Source organism: Chinchilla lanigera, unplaced genomic scaffold (genome assembly GCF_000276665.1).
Source record: "Chinchilla lanigera isolate Chin_1 unplaced genomic scaffold, ChiLan1.0 scaffold00072, whole genome shotgun sequence".
In the NCBI taxonomy this organism is placed as follows: Eukaryota; Metazoa; Chordata; class Mammalia; order Rodentia; family Chinchillidae; genus Chinchilla; species Chinchilla lanigera.
Window position 1 is genome coordinate 7938622 of NW_004955473.1, and position 22819 is coordinate 7961440.

The 22819-nt window shown below is 32.7% G+C and overlaps 1 pseudogene; it reads left to right on the top strand.

Annotated features, from left to right (window-relative positions):
• The window catches only part of LOC102027518, a 131528-nt pseudogene extending 110537 nt beyond the window's left edge, over positions 1–20991 (top strand).
• Positions 20992–22819: the final 1828 nt, after the last annotated feature.

Here is a 22819-nt window from a genome sequence, read left to right on the forward strand (position 1 = left end):
TATATATAGTGCCTGTGTGTCTGGTATTTACCCAAGGAATGTAAGTTTGGATCAACATACAAAAATAAATCAATATAAGAAACCATATGGACAGGACAGTAGATCAACCATCTGAATAGATGCAGATAAACACTTGAAAATCCAATGTCATTTCATGCTAAAGATCTGTCAATATTTTACATGAAAGGGTTAATCTTCAAATTGATTATTTTTAGAAATATATAAAAAATTACAGTCAACACCTGATTTAATGCAAACGTAAAGAAAATCTTTGCTTTATATTCAATAAGAAGTCAAGAATGGTTCATTTCACCACTGCCCTTCTGCATTCTAGTCAAAGTTCCAGTCAAAACTTATGTAACAAAAAAAAAGAATGAAAGGCAACTGGTAACTCTCCTTTCTGCTCTGTTGATAATTGTTTTAAATAGGTACTTCAATGTTTAATGTATACATATTTGCAATTGTTGTCTATTCTTAGTGAATGAGGCTCTTTGTCACCACATTGATTTTTTCTTAAAAGAAAGATTTTTCTTCCATTTGTGGAAAAAAGTTTTGGAAAGATTGTCCTAGTCGTAAATTTTTAAATGAATATTAATTAGACTAAATAGTCAACCACAGTTTACCACACACTTCAGTACGGGAAGAGGTAATAGTCATTTTGTGAGAAAAAATTCTTTTCTGTGAGTACATCTGAAGTTGCTTTTATTTATGGGACAACTAGTGTGAGTATAACGACATTTTCCTTTTTAAAACCTTAAAATAATGAAAAACAATTGTCTCTTTCTGTGATCCAAATAATAGTATAACATTTCCTACACTTATCTGATCTTTTTAACTGTGTCCTAGACTTTTCCCAATACTAAATGTTGTGTCACTATTATGATTTACTTGAATCTCAATTAAAAATGGAAAGCAAATAATAAAGCTATAATTTAGACAAATTGTACTAATTTTCACAAAATTATCTTCATTTATTACTTGTAAAATATCATTGGGCATTGAAACCAGAACTTTTGCAAAGCAGTACATCTCAGATCTGTTCTTTTGTTTTTTGCAATTTTGAGATAGGGCCTTCTTACTTTCCAGAGGTGGAAAGTGAACTTGAGATTTTCTTCCTTCATTCAACCAGAGGTTTAGCATTACAGATATAGACCACCATGCCCAGTTTCATTTATGGCTTTAAAAATGTTTGTTAATTTGTTTGAATAACCTGTATTAATTTCACATACAATGAAAGGGTCAGTATGATATTTCCACACATGCACATGGTGTGCACCAATCTGCCTTACTATCACAGATCCTTTCCAAACTTACTAATTATTACTCTACAGGTTGAGTTTTTAAGCTTCCACATACTGTAGAGAATATGCAATATTTTTCTTTCTGGTTGGGTCTGACTTATTTTGCTTAGCATAGTTCGATCCATTTTTCTGCAAATAACATGATTTTATTGTTTTCTATGGCTAAATAATTCTACATTGCGTATATAACACATTTTCTTTGTCTCTTTTTGTGTAAATAGGCACCTTTTCTTATTCTGCTTCTTAGAAAATAAATTGGAAGAAGCATTTCAAGACTTTGTACAGGCAATGATTTTCTGGATAGAACATCAAAAGTCCTTCATATTGACAAATAATTCATTTTTTAGCAATATTAAAACAAAGTAAACCACATAGGTTCTTCAGTTTACCATGTTAAGAATTACTTTGTAGAGGCTGGTGGTATAGCTCAGCAGCACAGGCACCTGCCTGGCAAGCACAAGGTCCTGAGTTTGATTCCTGGTACAAAAAAAAGAATTGCTTTGTACATAATTATCATGGGAAGCTGAGGATTTAGCTCAGTGGCACAGCCCCTGCCTGGTAAGCACAAGGTCGTGAGTTCTATTTCTGGTACAGGAAAAAAAAAAGAAAACATAATTATCATGGGTATTAAGCCTGCTCTTGGTTCAACTAATTTTACAAAATAAAATGAAGGTACACTTTTAGGAAAAAGTGGTTACATGTATGTACAGACAGGTATTTTGTCTTCAGAACAGAGAATAACCAAGAGGATAATTTCTATAGTGATATCTATTCAGTCCTGTCCTTATCTATGTCATTCAAATACTGTACGTGACTTAAATGCAAATATAATTGGGAATTTGTCACTGTGTCAATACAGGAGCTACATGGACATCTATGCTAGATAATAACTTTGTGATTCAGACTGCACTTATACTCTGAGGTGATTAATGTAAAAAAGTAAAGTTCTTCATTATGTCTTTAAAAATATATAACAACTTGAAAAGTAATGGATCACCAAATAATCTGAGAGGTTTTCTATTTGTAATTAATAAAAAGGACAGTATTTTAACAATCTCAGAACATCTTTACAAATGGGTTGGCTTGTATGTGGATAGCAAGTTTTTATTTTCAATTCTTTATATAACTGATGAATATAAGTCATGAATGTCACATTAAGATTTATCTATAGAAATAGAGGTTATGCAGGATGACCATGGGGCTTTTGGGTCTCCACTTTCTTGAAGCTGTGCTTCTAAAAATCAATTTCCTTCCTTTTTTTGGTTATTGTTTTTCAGTAACTTAAATTTTTTTGCTCAAGGTTTTGTCCAAAATTACATGTTCATCAGTTCAAAATCAGGCTTAGAACATACAAAACTTCATCTAAGTGCCAGATCAATGCTATTTCTACTGCCACATCGCTATATCCCTTACAAGATATGCAGGGACTGTCTGTTACAACAATCATTCCATTGCTCTTTGTCATTCATTCTACCTATTTGTCTCCACTTAATCTGTCTTCTAATGAATTGTTTACAGTGACTAGTATATTTATGAGCACCCACTTGACACCTGATAAATATGTACAGAAATAATCTAGGCACTTACTCACTTTTATATATTCTATCATTTCTGTATATATTTATGAGAAGGAAAAACTATTACAATGGAACTCATATGTTTTCTTTTGTCCTTTGTGTACTTTCATTTAAAAATATCTCAGTTGTTCCTTTGTCCTTGAAAGTGTAAGTCATAGGAAATTGCTTCTAAAAGCCTTTACATTCACATTTTTTCACAACAAACATGGACATAACCTGGTATTTTCTGAATTATTGATATTCATATAACAGTTTTTACACATTTGAATATTTCCTATCTATTAAGTAAAGGTTGAATTCATAAGAATTGTCTGAATTGCATATGCAAATATCAAAGAATATCTATTTTCTGCTATTCCAGGCTGAATGGCATTAAATTGGTTTATTCCATATTTACATTGTGCATTTTGCAGTACCACCATGTTATTACAGAGCTGTGTGCTCTTAAAACACTGAGGAATTCATAAGCTTTGCCATGATGGCTAATATAAGACTGAAGTTGGAGGAAATTCCTCTCACACTTTCACATGAAACTTTTAAAAATAACATTTTTCAGTTAACTTTAAGTATAGGTAATTATTGTGTAATCAGTAATAATTTTTATGAGTCTTATACTCCAATGATAGCTGCATTTAAAAATTTTTGGAACTTATATAACATATATTGCATCTCTCCATCCTAGATCAACAATCAAAAAAAAAACTGCATTAACCTTGTTTTGGTCCTTTTAACTGCAAATCCTACGTTCTGAACATCAAGTTCAGTAGAAGAAAGAACAAACCTGAGAGAGAAGATGGGGTGAGAGGACTGAATAGAAGTTGTTTCCCGGTGTAGTTTTTCCTCACCGTCCTCATTTTGACCCTCTCCTGATCCTGTCTGTCTTGTTTACATCTCACTGAGTTTTCTTTTCTTACCTTTGAAGCGTACGCTTTCAAAAAAATAATAAAAGACAGATTGTCCCTGTCAGATTCTAATCAGAAATGCATAAACAAGAAATGTAATATTAATAGCTATCATCATCTCGACAAGAAAATGTGAAAGGATAATTTAACTCCCCCCACCTTCTAAAAAATACATATATACACAAAATCAACCTCAGCACAAATGCATTTCACCTTATTGTCTTTATAAAATACCATGAGAGCCAGTTTGCTCTCAAAGGACAGTTTGATTTCAAAATCTACAAGTCCTGTGTATTATATTTATCACAGTCACTATGACTGGGCAAAGAGCTGTAACCCCCCCATGGTGTACTGTGTCACACTCCACATATGAGGGAGCTGAAATTTTTCAGCCATGTCTTTCTATCTTTTTACTGTTTATGATTTTCAATCCAGATAATTTGCTTTCTCCTATTTGGGTAATTTTTAGATACATAACTCAAATTAACTAGGTCCTGCAGGTTTTGGTACATACTGAATATGATTTCAAATATCATGACATCTATGGGAGAATAACATTTTTCAAGCACTTTAGAAAATAGAAAAATATACTGGGATTTTTTAAAACACAGTCCATTAAAAAGTGAGCATAACGTGATATGGCCTTTCCTCTCCTCTTTTTTTTTTCCCAGGCATGGAATTTTTCTTGCATCTATGAAAATCTTCACAGAGTTTCCATAGTCATTTTCCCTTACATCAAAGATTAAACAAAATATTAACCACAAAAAAGACGTAAATGTTGTTTTGTTCTGCTAAGGCATTGAATTTTAACCTGCCTACATTTGAAAGGTGCACACTTTTAGTGTATGTGGCTACGATCAAGTAATCTCGTTTTACTGAGTAGTTTTTCTTCCCACTCTGAGTTACCCTTATTCTTTCCTATCACTCTGCCTTAATTCAAACAAAACAGAGCACTACTAGAAAGTTTCAATGATTTTGAGAATTCAAAATATGATTGTGTTTTAATTTTGAGGTCAGCATATTTACATTTCTACAAAAACATAATATTACAAAAACATAAACTTATTACATAAGTATTTTATAAACTTTGTATTTTATAAAGTATATTGTCTCAATATACAAAACACTTGGAATGTCAATTTTTATTATGAAATGTTAGATCAACAGGTAGTAATCATTAAATAGAAGTTTACTGAAAGTTTATGTTAACTGAAGCAATGTAATACAGTAGTAAACATAAGTAGTGTTGCTCAAATCAAATTTATATTCTTTTTTTCCTCTAACTAGGTATAGGATAAAATGTTATTTAGTTCCCACCATGCTTGGTCTGCTTCTTTGTAGGATGGGAAATTTATCCACGTTATCCAAGCTGCAGAGGCCGTACTGACAAACAGCTGGAAGCTAATGGCTATGACTTTGAGTACCTCTTGTAATAGTACAGGCCAAAAGTATCTCATGATGTCCCAATAAATTTAGTATTAAAATAATTTATACAAGTTTTTTTAACTAAACTGTATATAAATTTTTTAGTGCTATCCTTCTCTCCCTCCCATGCTCTCTCTCTCTGTCTCTCTGTCTCTCTCTGTCTCTCTCTCTCTCTCTCTCTATATATATATATATATAGAGAGAGAGAGATACGATAGCTAGATATAGATATATTGGTATATATTTATTGTGTGCATATTTAAATCTTACACAAAATACCAATAGAGGATTCAGAGGCATATTAAATGACTACATATCATGATTGGGCAAGAGTTATCCCAAAAATCCAAGGGTGGTTCCACATCTGGCAATTAATATAATGTACCATATTAATTAGTTGAGAGAAAAACATGTATGTCTCAATTGAGAAAAAAACATGCCAAAACCAACACCCTTTCATGATAAAGACACAGATAGAACTATAAATAGAAGAGTCCTTTTTAGACATGACAAAAGGCAGTCATGAAAAACCCACAGCTAACATTATACACAATGATAAGAGACTGAAATATTTTCATTCAATTTCATGAGCAAGACCAAGAAGCCTACTATTCCCTGCAATTGAACACTGGAATAAAATTATGGTCAGAGAAATTGGAAAAGATAAAAAGAATAAAAGATAGAGACTTGTCTGACCTCCTCAGAAGGCCATATGCGCTCTGTGGGCTGCTGAGAGAGGCAAGATTTGGGAGTCTGCCTCCCATCAGCATTGAGGGACACAGCTGAATTCCTGGAAAAGACATGTGTGATCTATGGGCTGCTGCGAGAGGCTGGACTTGGTGCCCTGCCTCCCCCTGTCATTGCTTGACTCATCTTAACTTCTGGAAAAGCCAGGTGTAGTCTGAGGGCGGCTGGGAGGGGCTCGACTCAGTGCTTCACCCCTCGCCACATATGCTCTCCCAGGAAAACCAAATCCACTTTGTGGTCTGCTGGAAGAGGCTGGACTTGGTGCCCCACCTCCTACCACCATTATGGGAGGAGAATTTACCCTTGGAAAAGCAAGAATGAGTCTGAACCACAGGGAACACAGGTACCTTCACCAAACTGCCTAGGAAGGGTGAGGCTTGCAGCTATGTCTGCTGCATTGAAAATGACAACAGGAAGGAGCAAAATGCAATCTCAGATCTCCACCCCACCCAGAACTGGTCCAGCAGAAAACTACATAGAAGAACTTAGAGATATGTGCCTGAGATTTCTGAAATGATAGCGATTGAAGTAAAGAAACAGCCCTATCAGGCTATAGAAGAAATCACATCAAAAATAATCTCTCAGGTTAAAAAAACAATGACAATAATGAAAAACTGGCTCAGCACATCTAAAGCAGACACATAAAAAAATGAACATAGAGAAATGAAGGAAACACTGAATGAACAATTGGGAAAGAAATAGAATGCATGAAACAGATTCAAAGAGATATTTAGGAAATTAAAAATTCTATTGGCAACTCCTGCTTAAATGAACCTGAAGATAGAATTTCAAACCTTGAAGGCAGCACAGCAGCTAATGATCATGAAAGTAAACATATCTTAAAAATAAGAAGGAACCAGAAAATAAGAATTCAACAACTGCAAGATGAGGCAAAAAAAAAAACCCACAGTGTAAGACTAATAGGTGTCAATGAAGCAGCAGGAGTCAACAAAAATAACATAAAAAGACTATTTAGAGAATTAATAACAGAAAATTTATCCAGCATCAGAAAAGAATCTGACAAATAGTAAGCAAAGCATATAGAACTCAAATGAGGCACAACCAAAATTAATCTACACTCAGACATATAATAATCAAGATCTCATAAATTCATCACAAGAAGAGAACATTAAAAGCTGTTAGAGAAAAGAAACACACCACCTATAAACAAAAGACCACCAGGATCATGGCAGATTTCTCCACACAAACTGTCAAATCAAGAAGAGCTTGGAGTGAAGAATTTCAGGTACTGAAAGAAAACAACTTCCAGTTGAGATGGATGTACTCTGTAAAACTATCTTTCCAAATTAATGGAGAAATAAAATATTTCCATGACAAAGAACAACTGAAGAAATTCATGAGCACAAAAGCAATCCAACAAAAATACTAAAAGATATTCTAGAGAGAAAAAAGGACCATAATTCCCAGAACAATAATAGAAAGAGGCACTAAACAGAGCAAGCAATTAAACAGAAGGAAAAAGAAGGGAACTATTAGCAAGAAAATAGCAGGACAAAGATGAGCCAATAAATATCATTTATGAAAATTAATGCAAATATCCTCCATCCACCAATCAAAAGAATCAGATTGGCATAGCGGATAAAGAAGCAAAATCCAATATTATTCTGTATACAAGAAAAATATTTAACTCAAAATGAAATTCATAGACTGAAAGTCAAAGTATGGAAAACAATTCTGCAGGTGACATGAACCCAGAAAAAAACAGGGGTAGCTATTGTATTTGCAGACATTGTGCGTGTCAAACGAAGAATGAACAAAAGATAAAGAAGGTCACTACATACTTGTTAGGGGAAAATTGCAAAAGGAAGAGATAAAAATCATAAATATGTATGCACCAAATATGGGAGCACCCAAATACATAAGACAAATGTCAATAGATATGAAAAATCAAATACTTCTAACACAATTTTAGTGGGGGAGCTAACAGCCCATTGACACAAAAAGAGAGATCAAATCGGCAAAAAATCACAAAGAAATAACAGGAGTGAACCAAACTTGTGAACAAATATTCACTAGACATTACTAGAGTTTTCCACAACAACATAAGAACACATATTCTTCTCGGCTGCAAATGAGATGTTTTCTAAAATAGACCACACACTAGCCCATAGAACATGCTTAAGTAAATACAAAGGATTTGAAATCATCCCATGAAAATTATCTGACCATACTGGAATGAAATTGGAAATTAATGACAAAAGGAATCACAAATCTCCATAAAAATATGGAAATTAACTAATAACCTCCTAAGCAACCAATGGGTCACAGATGAAATTAAACAAGAAATTAAACAATACCTAAAATTAAATGAAAATTAAAATGCAACTTACTCTTATCTCTGGGATGCAATGAAAGAAGTCCTCAGAGGGAAACTTATAGTGACGAGCCCATATGTCTGCAAAACAGAAAGAGAACAAAAAGGCTAGTGCTCCACCTTAAACTTTTAGAAAAAGAAGAGCAAGGAAAGCCCAAAGAAGGAGGAGATTATAAAGATCAGGGCAAAAAGTAATGCAATTGAGAAGAAGATACAATACAAAGACTTAATGAATCAAAAATTTGGTTCCTTGAAAGAATAAAAAAATTGATAATATCTAGCCAACCTTATCAAAAAAAGGAAAGAAAAAAACTCAAATTCAGGCAGTAAGCAAGGAAAAGGGAGAAATCAATAGAGATCCTACAGAAATTCAGAAGATCATCAATACCCACTTCAAAAAATTTTATTCTAATAAGATGGAAAACGCAGAGGAAAGGGAGAGACTCCTAGATATGTATTAATTACCAAAGCTGAATCAAGAAGATACAAAAACTGTGAATAACACAATATCAGTTAGTGAAACTGAAAACATGATTAAAAACTTACCAACACACAAAAGCCCAGGTTCTGATGGATTTACTGCTGAATTTTACAAGAAATTTAGAGAAAATTTATTGCCAATATTCCTCAAACTCTTCTATGAAATTGAAAGGGAAGCAATTCTCCCTAACTCATTTATGGAGGCAAGAATTATACTGATACCAAAACCAGAGAAAGACCCAACCAAAAAAGAGAACTACAGATGATCTCCCTGATGAACATAGATGCAAAAATGCTCAATAAAGTACTCACAAACAGAACTGAGCAAATCATAAAGAAGATTATAAAGGTTGACCAAGTGGAATTCATTCCAGGGATTCAGGGACAGTTCATTATACACAAATCAATAAATGTAATAATGTACCATATCAATTGAACAAGAGCCAAAAAAAATGATCACCTCAATAGATGGAGAAAAAGCTTTTGACAGTGTCCAACACAACTTCATGACAAAACCCCTACAGAAAATCAGAATAGATTGACTTTACCTCCACCTGAAAAAAGCCATCTATGAAAAACCAACAACCAACATCATACTAATTGGACAAAATCTGAATGCTTTAATTTTAAAATCAGGAATAAGAAAGAGAGAAATTAAAGACACCATAACTTTCAAAATAGCATGCAAAGTATTGGAATACTTAGGAATCAATATAACAAATGAAGCAGAAGATCTATACTGTGAAAATTAGAGTACTCTGAAAAGAGAAATTGAGGAGGACTTCAAAAAATAGAAAGACACTCACTGCTCATGAATAGGAAGAACCAACATCTTGAAAATGGCCATACTCCAAAAATTATTATACAGATTCAATGCAATCTTGATCAAAATACCATTAGTATGCCTCACAGATATAGATAAAACATTTCTAAAATTCATCTGGGACCAGAAGGGCCCAAGAGTAGCAAAAGCAACCATGGGCAACAAAGGGAAGTTAGGAGTCATCACAATCCTTGATTTGAAATTATAGTAAAAAGCTACTGTGAGAAAAATCAGCATAGTATTGGCAAAAAAACAGACCTTAGGATCAATTGAACAGACTTGAAGAGGCATCCACAATCACAAACACACTCAGCCATGTTATCTCTGCAGAAGGGGCCAAACATGTTCACTGGAAGAAAGATAGCCTGCTTAATAAATGGTGCTGGAAAAAGTGCCTCTCCACATGCCAAAGACTAAAACTAGACACATGTCTATCACCATGCACCAAACTGAAACCAAAATGGAATAAAGGTCTAAATATTAAAACAGAATCACTAAATCTACTAGAACATAAAGTAAGTTAAATATCTTTAAGACATAAGGGTAGCGACAGAGTTTATGATCAAAAATCAAACTGTGCTGGAATTTCTTCAAAGAATCAAAAAATGGGTCCTCATCTTCTTGAAAAGATTTGCACATAAAAGAAATCACTAACAGAGTGAAAACAAAACCCACAAACTGGGAAAAAAATTTTAGCCATCTGCCCTTGGACAATGGACTTCTATCTATAGCTTATAAAGAATTTAAAAAATCAGGCCCACCAAAATCGAAGTCCCAGTACAAAAATAGGCATCTGAGATGAATACACACTTCTTAGATAAAGAAATACACATGGTAAATAAATAGATGAAAAATGTTCAACATCATTATTCATTCGAGAAATGCAAATTAAAACAACACTGACATGGCATATCACACCAGAAAGAATGGCTATCATCAAAAAAATAACAAATGCTGGAGGAGCTGAGGGGAAAAAGGAACATTTTCCACTGTTGACAGGAGTGTAGCCTGGTGCAATCACTGTGGAAATCAGTGTGGAGATTCCTTGTAAACTACAGTTATGGGTCCCATTCAACCCAGGTATTTATCTTTTGGGTATTTTTTTGGAAACACTGAAAGTATTATACCACAGAGACATATGTACACCCATGTTTATAGCAGCACCATTTGTAATAGTAAATCTTGAAAACAACACAAATGCCCATCAACTGAGGAATGAATAAAAAAGATGTGGTATTTGTTTATATAATGGAACATTACTCAACAATAAAAATATAAACTTGAAGCTTCTATGGGTAAATGGATGCAATCATAATCATAAATGAAATAAATTAGACTCACATGTGTGAAAATCATGTTTTCTCCCTAGTGTAAGAACCTGCAAGAGTAAATAAAATCTGAAAGGTACAATACATATTGTGAAAGAGAAAGAAACTGCTCAAAATAAAAGAGCAACTGACATGAGGGAAAAGAGTAAAGAAGGAAGAAGGAAAAGTTATGGATATATATATATATATATATATATATATATATACACACACACACACACACGCACAAGGTAGCTAAGATAACTGTGCTCTTAATTTCTATAGATTTATTGAAAGAAATAGTTTATGTTTAATGGTTTGATCAATCTTATAGGCTTGTATCCGGTTATCTGAGTAACCTGTCTGAAGATAACAATAGGCAATACAACAACCATTGTTAATTTCCGATCACCTAGTTTAAAATGCTGTATCATTTTCATTGTTTTTGTTTTATTCTGTTTATGTCTTTGTATTTGCTAATTTATTTTCAATCTTTTCTCTTTAGAATAAAAAAGAGAGCAGGGGATATAGCTCAGCAGCACAAGCGCCTGCCTGGCAAGAGCAAGGTCCCAATTTCAATTCCCAGTACCAAAAAACTAACTAACTAACTAACTAAATAAATAAATAAATAAAATAAAAAAGAAAATAATTCAAAAAATTACAGTATATATAATTTTTAAAAAGTACTAAACATGTATTTATTTGCAGATGAAATTGCTTTATACATAGAAAATCCTAAAGCCTTCATGCAATACGCAGTTACAGTGAAAAACCCAATCCTTCAAGTTTCAACATATGATGAACACACACGAATCAATTATGTATATTTTATTTTATACACTAAAAATAAAAAAGTAGAAAATGAAATTAAGAAAATACTTCTATTTAGTTCATGTCATAAATAAAATATTCAATAATCAATTTAAGGAAGTACAAACATTTTACATTAAAAGCTGCAAAACATTGTTGAAAAAGATTAATAAGCACTAAATAAGGAAAAAGATATGCTGCATTTACAGACAATAAAATTTAACATTTTTAAGATGACAGTATTAACCAAGGTAATCTACAGCTTCAATGCCTGTCCTATCAAATTTGTAAATTTTCTGCATATACAGAAACACCAATCCTTGCAGTCATGTAGAATTGCAAGGAATCTCAAATAGACCAAAAAATCTTGAAAAAGAGAAACAAATGTTAAACACTTCCTATTTACTTCAGTGCTATAGTAATCCCCAAGGTTTAACACTGGCATGCAATGTTCATTGATGCCTAGATAGAACTGAGAGAACAGAAATAAATCCATACTTATATGCTCAAGTGATTTTTGACAATGATACCAGAAGATCGTTCACTAGAGAAAAAAATAGCACATTGAACAAATGAACCTTGAACATCTGAATGTCCAAGAAAACAATGAGCTTAATTTCCTACATCAAACTGGAAAGAAACAGCTATTCAAAAATAATTAAAGTAATAAATTTAACTGTCAAAATTATAAAACCATTAGTAGAAAACTTAACAATAAATTATCATATTTGGATTTGGTTCTTATGACACCAAAAGCAAAGTAATGAAAAAATAAAAACTATTAAAAAGTTGGATTTCATATTAGCGCTTCACAGCACATTTTCAAGAAAGTGAAAACACAACATGTAGCAATGAAACTATTACTGTCTTTTACTTCTATCCACTCATAAAATTTTTTAGATTGTCTATTAATTGCTTAATTCTGTCTTTCACGACGTTTGCATCAGTTATTATGTCTGTTTACCTTTTGTGGTCTCAACTACGCATGTTACATATCAGGCAATCAATTTTTTTTTCTTAAATTAAGTATCAAATGAGTTTTTTAACTCATCTGAAGTTTTTCTAGTAATTACCATCATTTAAAAACACATTACAGAAACACATAAAAGCAATGGCTTGGCAATAAGGAAATAATAGCAAATGTAGAATACAGCAGTGATCAAACGTGTTTTGATATAACCAGTAGTAAATCTTAGAAGTGTAAGTTATAAACCAACTTTTGAAAGAAGTAAATAAGTGCTTCACAAGCAGGTGTAGAAATGAAGCAATTCTGGTTCAGGCAGAAAAAATAGTGGTATCAACAATAAAATAAGGGAAAAACAGCTAGGTAGTAACATTGCTGTGAAAACAGGTGATGAATAGTTGACATTATATGCAATGCATGGGCTGTGAGTGTGAGTAATACAAAATATGTCGTTCTGAGTAAAAAAAAGAACAAAACAGGAGTTTTCTTAATTACTTATTCATCTATTGCTTAATTAAATGTGATAGATTTGGCTTTTAGGTTACCCAAAGACAGATCTTGTTCTCTCTCTATTAGTTTGTCTAGCCAATTAAGCTGATGAGACACAGTGTCACAAATATGTTTATTTATGCTTGTTTATTACTAAAGCACTCTGCACCAGTTGATATTTTTTAACATTGTGCTCTGTCTGATGTTAGACAATTACGAACTTTTATTTAAGCAAAATCCTACAAGATTTCAATTTCTCCTTTAATGAGCAATAATAACAGCATTGGTCATCATAATCTAATTAGCCCTTATCCTTTACCTAATACAGTGAACACAAAACAAACTGGAGCTGCATTGCTAACGGATTCTTCCAAACTTCCCGGATAATGAGGTCCAATTAACAACAGATTGTTATTAATAAAGAACAATGTACAATTATTTTAAACATTTCACTTGTCCATTTAAGTCCATTTCAAGCCCTTTTAACTTTGACAAGCATAAAGTAAAACAATCTTCTTAACAATTATCAAGAAGGGAAAAACTTGCATGTTGTTTGATGGCTTGTCAAATAATAGAAGGACACAGTAAATAACCCTTCCTGATCATTAGAGATGATAATGATGCCTTAAAAAAAGTAGCTAAAGTACATGAACTTAGGTACACTTAATAGGAATTCTAGTTCAATCTTCAAGCTTTAAAATGAACATACATCAAATATAGATATGTTGTTTAGAGTAAGCAAAGAGCTTACTCTTTGTGGTAAGGCAGAAAGATTGTTTACAGTAGGTAAACAATATGATGTTTACACATAGAGTAAGCTTGTGGGATTCTTGCCATTATTTTTATAGATTGAACTCAGTTTTCTCCTACAGCAAAGCTCATAGTTCTCTCTGCCACAACCTATAAAAAAAGCCTGCAACCTAAAATCTAAAAATAAATCTGCTGCAATAATTAACATATTTCTCTCAAATTCCACTGAACAAAGTAAAAAAAAAAATGAAAGAAACAAAAATCAAAATCTGCATCTAAAGGTAACACAAATATTTCTATACATACAGAAGCTTTTGCCCAGATTCATTTGCATTTAAATAGAATTGTGCAGTTTGCAATGCAATTTTAAATAAACTATCTCATTTTCTTTTTAAAGGAAACTGGACCGAGAGTGGATAAATGTTATGTTCTCATTTTTACAGAGAAGATTAAAGAGGTGAAGTGACACATCCAATGCCACATAATGAGGAAGTGGCAAGCCTAGAAACATAACTGAGGTCTCTATATCCCTAAACCTCTTTACGTTTTTGACTATCACTTGCCTTAGAGTAAGGGCTTCCATTTTTATAAAATTTTTTGTATCACTAAAGTGCTTCCTCAATATACTAAGTAGAATCACAAGACATTGTCTTTATCCATCCACGTCTGATCTACTAAAATGTCTGTCATATGATGCAAACAAATTTGACCTTATGGTTTTCACACACACACACACACACACACACACACACACACACACATATATATTTAAAGCAAATAAAAATTTAGAAAACATGCAAAACAATTCAGGACTTCCAAACCAAGATGATAGGAAATAAACAACGGTCATTATATTGCATATTGTTTTCTTCAAAGTAATTGTTCAGATTACCAGATATCAGCATGCAAAATTGAGCAAACAATTAAGAAAAAAATTAAGCATTAACTGTTCCTTTCAATAAATCAAAATAAATTAGTAGTACACTTATCTTAGCTATCTTGTGTATACATACACTTTCCCTTTCCTTTTTTCGTTCTTTTCTCCTTTCCATTATCCCAGTTATTTTTTCCTTTTGAGCAGTTTCTTTCCCTTTCACAATATCTATTGTACTTTTAGGATTTTGTTTACTCTTTCAGTTTCTTACACTAGGTAAACCATATGATGTTTACACATGTGGGTCTGATTTATTTCATTTTTGAGTATAGTCTCTTTGCATCCATTTTTCTATAAAATCCTTGATTTTATCTTTCTTTATACTTGAGTAATACTCCATCATATAAAAAGGCCATATCTTTTTATCCATTCCTCAGTTAATGGTCATTTGGTGTGTAGACTACTAAAACCACTGTGGAAATCACTGTGGAGATTCCTCCAAAAACCAGGATTAGGTGTCTCATTCAACCCAGTTATTCCCCGTTGGATATTTTTCCAGAAGAACTGAAAACATCATACCACAGTGATATATGTGGACCAATGTGTATAGCAGTGTGATTTGTCCTAGCCAAAATTTGGAAACACTTTTCTTTTTTCTGTACCCTTATTTCCTGTAGCCACCACCTCTCATATAATATTTATCCCAAATATATTCACTCACATAACTTGGAACTGATGTTGCTAGTTTTTCTCAACTTAGTGATAAACAAATGGCATTAGGATTTAGATACGGTCTCTTCTTCACTCGTATTTATTCCTTTCCATCTAGATCTTCTCAGTGACTTACGTATTACTCAAAATTTTAATACTGAAGAGAGCAATAGGCTACTTTTCCAGAAAGTAAGTAGTCTTGTGCTTGCACACTACTAATTCAAAGACATAAATTTTTAATGAATCTTTATACTGTTTCTTGAGCATATTAATGATGCTCCTTATGGTAGAATTACACAATTGCTAACATGTTATATAACTTTTATTCTGCCAGTATGGTGGATTTCCATAAAGATCATTCTCTCTCATGCCTTTCTCTCTTGCACCATTTTCTTTTCTTCTATGTCTGTCCGTCCTTCAACATTTTTCGTTCTAGAATTTCCTCTCTACCATTTCTATTGCCCTGCTTTTCTCTTGTTCTTCCAGAATCTTCCTTTCCTCTTATAGATCTTCTTTTTTATAGAACATTGGCAATGTTTTATCTGCAGCTGTATGAAAACTCTAAATATGTCAGTTTCCTCTTTTTCTAAAAAATGACTAACTTTATTTCTATACTATTCACTTCTACTCTATTCACTATTCAGACTTTATCTTCTCTGTACAAAGCATATTAAATATTTTCTAAGTATACTCCATGATGACTTCTTCAGACCACTCATTTAATACCATCTGCTTATTATTCACAGTAATGATTATTCTAGATATTTTAATATGCTTGAATTAGATTTTACTTAGAGACCTTATGTGTATTTTACACAATTTCCCTAATGGTAACAACTAGCAAAATTAAAGTGTAATATTATAGGTAAGATTTTAACATTAACATTGCAAGTTAAAAAACATTTTCATCACCCTACTTTTACTTTGATCTTTTTTAACCACTAATCAGTGATTCATTTCAGTAATTTCAAAAAGTTATATATATGGAAATATATAACATATGATATTTTGTTATTTATATTTCATCAAACAAAGTTCTCTGGACATTCATTAAGATTGTTACTTGTACCTATATTTCATTCCTTTTTATTGCTGAGTAGTATTCCATATTACGGATTGCTTCTTAGTTTTTAGTTACTTGTTCATCAAAAGGCATTTGGGTTATTTCTAGATTTTTCCAGTGCAATTGGATCTGTTATAATAATCATGCACAAATTTTCATTTCAATATGACTTTTTATTTCTTACAGATACAAGTCCAAGGGTAAAATTGTTAAGTCACATTGTAGTTGATTGTTTAACTTTTAAAGAAAACTATAAAATATTTTCTAGAGTTTCTGTAGTCTTTTATATTTTCTTGTAAATATAAGAGCAATATACATTTTCAGTATTATTGCCGGCACTTAATGGCATCATGATTTTTAGTTTTAGTTGTTCGAATACATGTGAAGTAATATCTCATTATGCACTCATATAATAGCTAATGATCTTGAAATTTTATATGCTTGTTAGCCATTTGTGTGATGTTTTGCAAATTGTTTCTCTATATTATTTATTTACTTACTTTTTATTAACTGTTGAATTTTGAATTTATATGTATATTAGATAATAGACTTTTTGCAGATATGTGGTTTTAAATATTTTCTTCTGCTATATAATTTGCACTTTCATTTTTTAAGCATCTGCATTGTGGTAATCTTTGAAATCTGCTAATTTATTTTATCAAATATTCCTGGAAGAAATGATTTCAATTTCTATAAAACTGAAAGTTTACATATATCTGTTTGGTATATGACAAACATAAAAAATAATATTTATAATTTGATCAAGTATTGCAGTACTAGGGTAAATCTCACGTAGCTATATTGTAGGACACAAAGGTACTTTTACTATGTTGCTACATGTAGTTTTCTAATACTTTTGAGGAATTTTTCATTTACATTTAAAAAATATTTGTCTTTGTATTTTTAGAGTATCTTTGCCTAGTTTTATTATCAGGGCAATTGTACAGGTCATATAATGAACTGACAAGTGTTCTCTTGCAAATTTTGAAAGGCATTACAATGAATTTTGATTCACTCATCTTTAGTCATACAGTAAAATCTTCTAGGAAAACCATAGGAACTTGAAGACTTATTTTATTTCAAATGTTTTATTTATAAATTCCATTTAGTTAATAGTTATGAAACTATTCAAATGATCTCTATTCAATAAATTTTGATATTTTAAATTTTTCAAAGAATGGGTGCAGTTTGGATAAGTTGTCAAATTTGTGTTTGATGAATTGTTCATATCATTCCATTATTATATTTTTGATGTTTGCCGTGCCTTCAGTGACATTCGGTTTGACTCATAATATTGGTAATTTCTATCAGTTTTATTTTTTATGCTATTCTTCCTCGAATTGTGAATTTCCTTGCTCTTTTTAATAATGCACCTACTTTTCCATTGACTCTTTTCTGTTTTATATTTTATTCATCTGAGCACTTATCTGTATTACTTTCCTACTAGAACTTACTTTGAGTGTATATTTTTCTTATCTTTTTCTAGGTTCATAAGGTAAGAGGTTAGCTTATTGTTCTGAAACTTTTCTTTCCTTTCTAACATATGCTTAAGTGCTATAAATGTAACTCACAGTAGTGCCTTAGCAGTGTCCTAGACATTTCAATGTTTGGAATATTTGCTTTAATTCACTTCACTAGTTTTTAACTCCTTTACTATTTCCTATGTCACTCATTGATTATTGAGTTGTGGGTTGTTTATGTTCAAAGTGTTTTGGGTTTTTCATTTCTAACTTGATTGAATTTGCTTCATAACCATACTCTGTATGATCATAATTATTTTATTTTTGTTTTATTTTAAAAATAAAAGAAGGAAAACATTAACATACAGACAACATTTTACAAAATAGCAAAAGAACAGTACAGACAATACAGAATTACAAACAAAGTGATAGGAAATTAACAATGCTTGTTGTATTACATATTGATATCTTTAAAGTGCTTTCTCATGAAAACAGAGAGAGACATGCAATATTGATCAATCAAGGACTCACTGACAGTTTCTTTCAGCAAAGAAATAGAAGACAGTAGAACAACTATGTTAACTATCCTGTATATACATACATACTAAATTTCTCCTTCTTTTCCTTCTCTTTTCCCACATCCCAGTTGCCCTTTACCCTGGAGTGTTTTCCTATCATTTCACAATGTCTATCATACCTCCTAGTTTAAATTAACTCTTTCAGGTTTTACACTAGTTAAACAATGCGGTGCTAGAGTTCATGAACAAAAACCAAATTGCACGTGAAACACTTGAGGGAATCAACAACTGGGATCTCATCCTACTGACAAGTTTCTGCACATCTAAAGAAATCACCAGCAGAGTCAAAAGAAAACCCACAAACTTGGAAAAAATTTTAGTTGATTGTCCCTCAGACAAAGGGCTTCTATCTAGAACATACAAAGAATTTAAAAATATCAGCCCCCCAAATTCAAAGACCCAATCCAAAAATGAGCAGCTGAGATGAATACATACTTCTCAGATAAGGAAATACAAATGGCAAATAAATACATGAGAAAATGTTCAACATCATTGGTCATTCGAGAAATGCAAATTAAAACAACACTGAGATTCCACCTTACCCCAGTAAGAATGGCTAGCATTAAGAAATCAACCAATAACAAATGCTGGCAAGGCTGTGGAGAAAAAGGAACCCTTCTCCACTGCTGGTGGGAATGCAGACTGGTGAAACCACTGTGGAAATCAGTTTGGAGAGTCCTCAGAAAACTAGGTCTAGAGGACCCATTCAACCCAGCTATCCCCCTTCTGGGTATTTTCCCAGAAGATCTAAAAACATCATATCACAGCGGTATATGTGCACCTATGTTTATAGTAGCACAATTTGTAATTGCTAAATTGTGGAAGCAACCCAAATGTCCATCCACCGAGGATTGGGTAAGAAAATTGTGGTACTTTTATAGAATGGAATATTACTCAGCTGTAAAGAAAGATAAACTCAAGGCCTTTATAGGTAAATGGTCACAACTAGAGACCATACTCATAACTGAAATAGATCATAATTATTTTAAATGTTTTGAGAAATTTTATATGCCCCAAGTTATGTTCTATCTCATCATATTTTACATGCTAATCTGAGAATAGCTTCCTCTGCTTTGGGGGATATAAAGTGTTCTATAATACAGGTTAAATCTCTTTCTTTTATATTATTTAATTTCATATTATGATAGATTTTTTTATCGGGTTGTTTGCTTAGTTGTTGACAGTGTTGCAGTTTCCAACTAACCTCATTGATTTGTCCCTGCTTTCAATTATTTTTGCTTCACATATTTTGATGTTCATTTTTACTAGTGTATGGTTACATTCATTTTAGGAAGTTGGTCTAAAGATGTAATATACTTCAATCATTTTCAATCCTTTGACCACTATTCTTATGCTCCCTCTTGCCCCAGGCCCTTTCCAATACCTTACCATTTTCCCTTTTCTTCAAGCTTTTCCGTGGAATTGAATTGGAAAAAATGCTTCCACATTCATTCCATGAGTCCAGCATTATCCTGATTCTAAAACTGGATAAAGACTTAAGAGAAAAAGAAAACTATAGCACAAGGTGATTGATAAATACAGATGCAATACCTTCAATAAGATACTTGCAAATAGAATTTAACAACACATTAAATAGATCACACAGTGTAACAAACTCAGCATCATCCAAGGAATGCAAATATAGTACAACACAGGTAAATCACTAAAGGTAATAATTGTAATACACCAAATAATTAAAAAAGATAAAAACCATATAACCATCCCAGTATATGCAGAGAAAGCCCTTTTAAATGCCAAGAGTCATAATAAAATTGTGATGAGTTCATAACAGTGAAAGCTGGGACTGCTGTAGTGGAATGGATGAGGTAATCATGTCTATTATGTCCTAAAACTGAAGGTCACAAGAGGGAGGAACAGTGTGGCCATCGCCTAAGACAAGTGCCTCGGGATCCAGACTCAGATTGTGACTACAGACTTCCAGAAGCCCTTCCCTGCAAGGGACTAGCTGTACATCCGCCTGGCCGGGTTCGCCACCAACATGCAGACAGATATGCAGTTCCTCAAGTTCTCACCGAACCTGTATGCGCTGAAGAAAGGGCGACAGGTCAAGCCCTATACCCTCATAAGCATGGTGGCCAAACTGGTGTACAAAAGGCAGTTTGGCACCCTACTTCAAGGAGCCAGTCACTGCTGAGCTGGACTGCAAAACCCTCAAGCCCTTCATTCGCTGACCTGTGGTGACTGACGATTTTGTAGTCAGTGGTGCCAGTGTGGAGCATGAGTCTCTGTGGGAGCCCAACATGGACCCGGAGCACCTGTTTAAGACTATCTGAACGAGGTGGACTGTGTCAAGCTGTCAAACTTGTATGTCACCATCCACATCATTGAGAAGGACAATATCACAAAAGGAAATCGAAGGTGCCCGATGGACTAGCCCTGTTCCGGAAAATTTTTCTTTTTAAGTAGCCTTTCATAACTGAAAAAAAGAAAAAAAAATGCTATAAAAGATGGAAATACTTATAACTTGATCTTCCTCAAAATGATAAAGGTCATATAAGACAAATCTACCACGCAAATTAGCCTAAAAGGTAAATATGGAAAACATTATTTTGAAAATCAAGAATAAGACAAGGGTGTCTACTTTCATGACTCCTGTTCAATATAGGCTTTAAATTTTAACTACAGCAAACCATGCAAGAGAAAGAATAAAAGTGATGTAAAAAAAAGGCATAAGTCACACTATTTGTAGATGGTATCATGCTGTATACAGAACCCCCAAACTCCACCAGACAATATTAGAGATGATCAACAAATTTTGCATAGTGGCAAGACATAAAATCAATAAATAAAATCAATAGTGCTTCTGTACACCAATATTTATAAACTCACAAAGAAAGAAGTTGGGGAAGTAAATCTATTCATGAAAGGTTCAAAGCATTAAGTATCTACAATATTCCTTGCTGAAAGAAGCTGTCAGTGAGGCATTGGTTGATTAGCTTTGTATGTCTATATGTGTTTTCATGAGAAACTACATTGAAGTTATCAACATGTAATACAATAAGCATTGTTAATTCCCTACCACTCTGTAACTCTGTAATGTCTGTACTGATCCTTTGCTATTTTGTAAAACGTTGTCGATCTGTTCGTATTTTCCTCCTTTTATTTCTAAAATTAAAAAAAAAAAGTATCTACGATATTCCATTTCATTTTACGTTTATAGGTCCAGGACTGCTAAGGTTTATTTGAATGTACAATTTTATTATTATATAACATCTTCATTTGTCTCTGGCAATTATAGTTGCTTTAAATTGCTAAAGTTTCTCACAGTTTACTTTGTATAATATTAGCATACCTATTGTTTTGTTTTTGTTAATGTATGTGCTATGTATATTTTTCTATCCTCTCATTTTCAATCTGCCTACAATTGTAAATGAACAGTGAATCTTATAAACAGAATACAGGTATTTCATTTGTTTCATAGTATACTATACTATTCCTTTACTTTTAATTTGTGTATTTATACCACTTTTCTTTAATGTAATACTTAACATGATGAAATTTAAGTCCCTATTCTATAGAAAATTTGTTGTTTTTCTTTTACTTTTTATGTGCTAATTTAAAATTGCATTTTGATTTATCTATTGTGTTTTTTGATCTTATATTTCCCTTAGTGGTTGCTCTATATATTATATTATATTAACTGCATAATTTATCATCATCACTGCATAGGGTTGTAGACGTGGCACTTACTCAGTCTGTTCCTAGTGATACTTCACTAGCTTGGACGGGGCCAAGTATCTCATTATTTTTTCTCATATGGACTTCATAGGTACCCACATAAAGTAGCCTCATTACAACTACAAACTGATGAAAGTCTTGACTCCAATTAACTTCCTCTATCAACCAACTTGGGAGGGAGAAGAGAATTTTAGTGTTGTAAACATAGAAATCTAATATTCCTATGGGGTTTGGCTGTGGGGTTAGACTAGCTTAGAAAAATTAGTTTCTGGGGTTCCTGTGTAGTTTGGCTGGCATACAAGAAATACTGTTCTTTGCTATTATTATATTGCCCTTTTACTGTTTTTTTGGTTGGGAAGAACACGTTGTTTATAGTCAATGTGTTCTAATGTTTCTAGCTTTCTTGTTTCTCCAAGATCTAGGCTAAACAAAAAATTCACAAATCCAGGTATGGTAGTGCATGCATATAATCCCAGAACTCTGGGAGGCCAAGGCAGGAGGATCACAAATTCATGCACAACCTG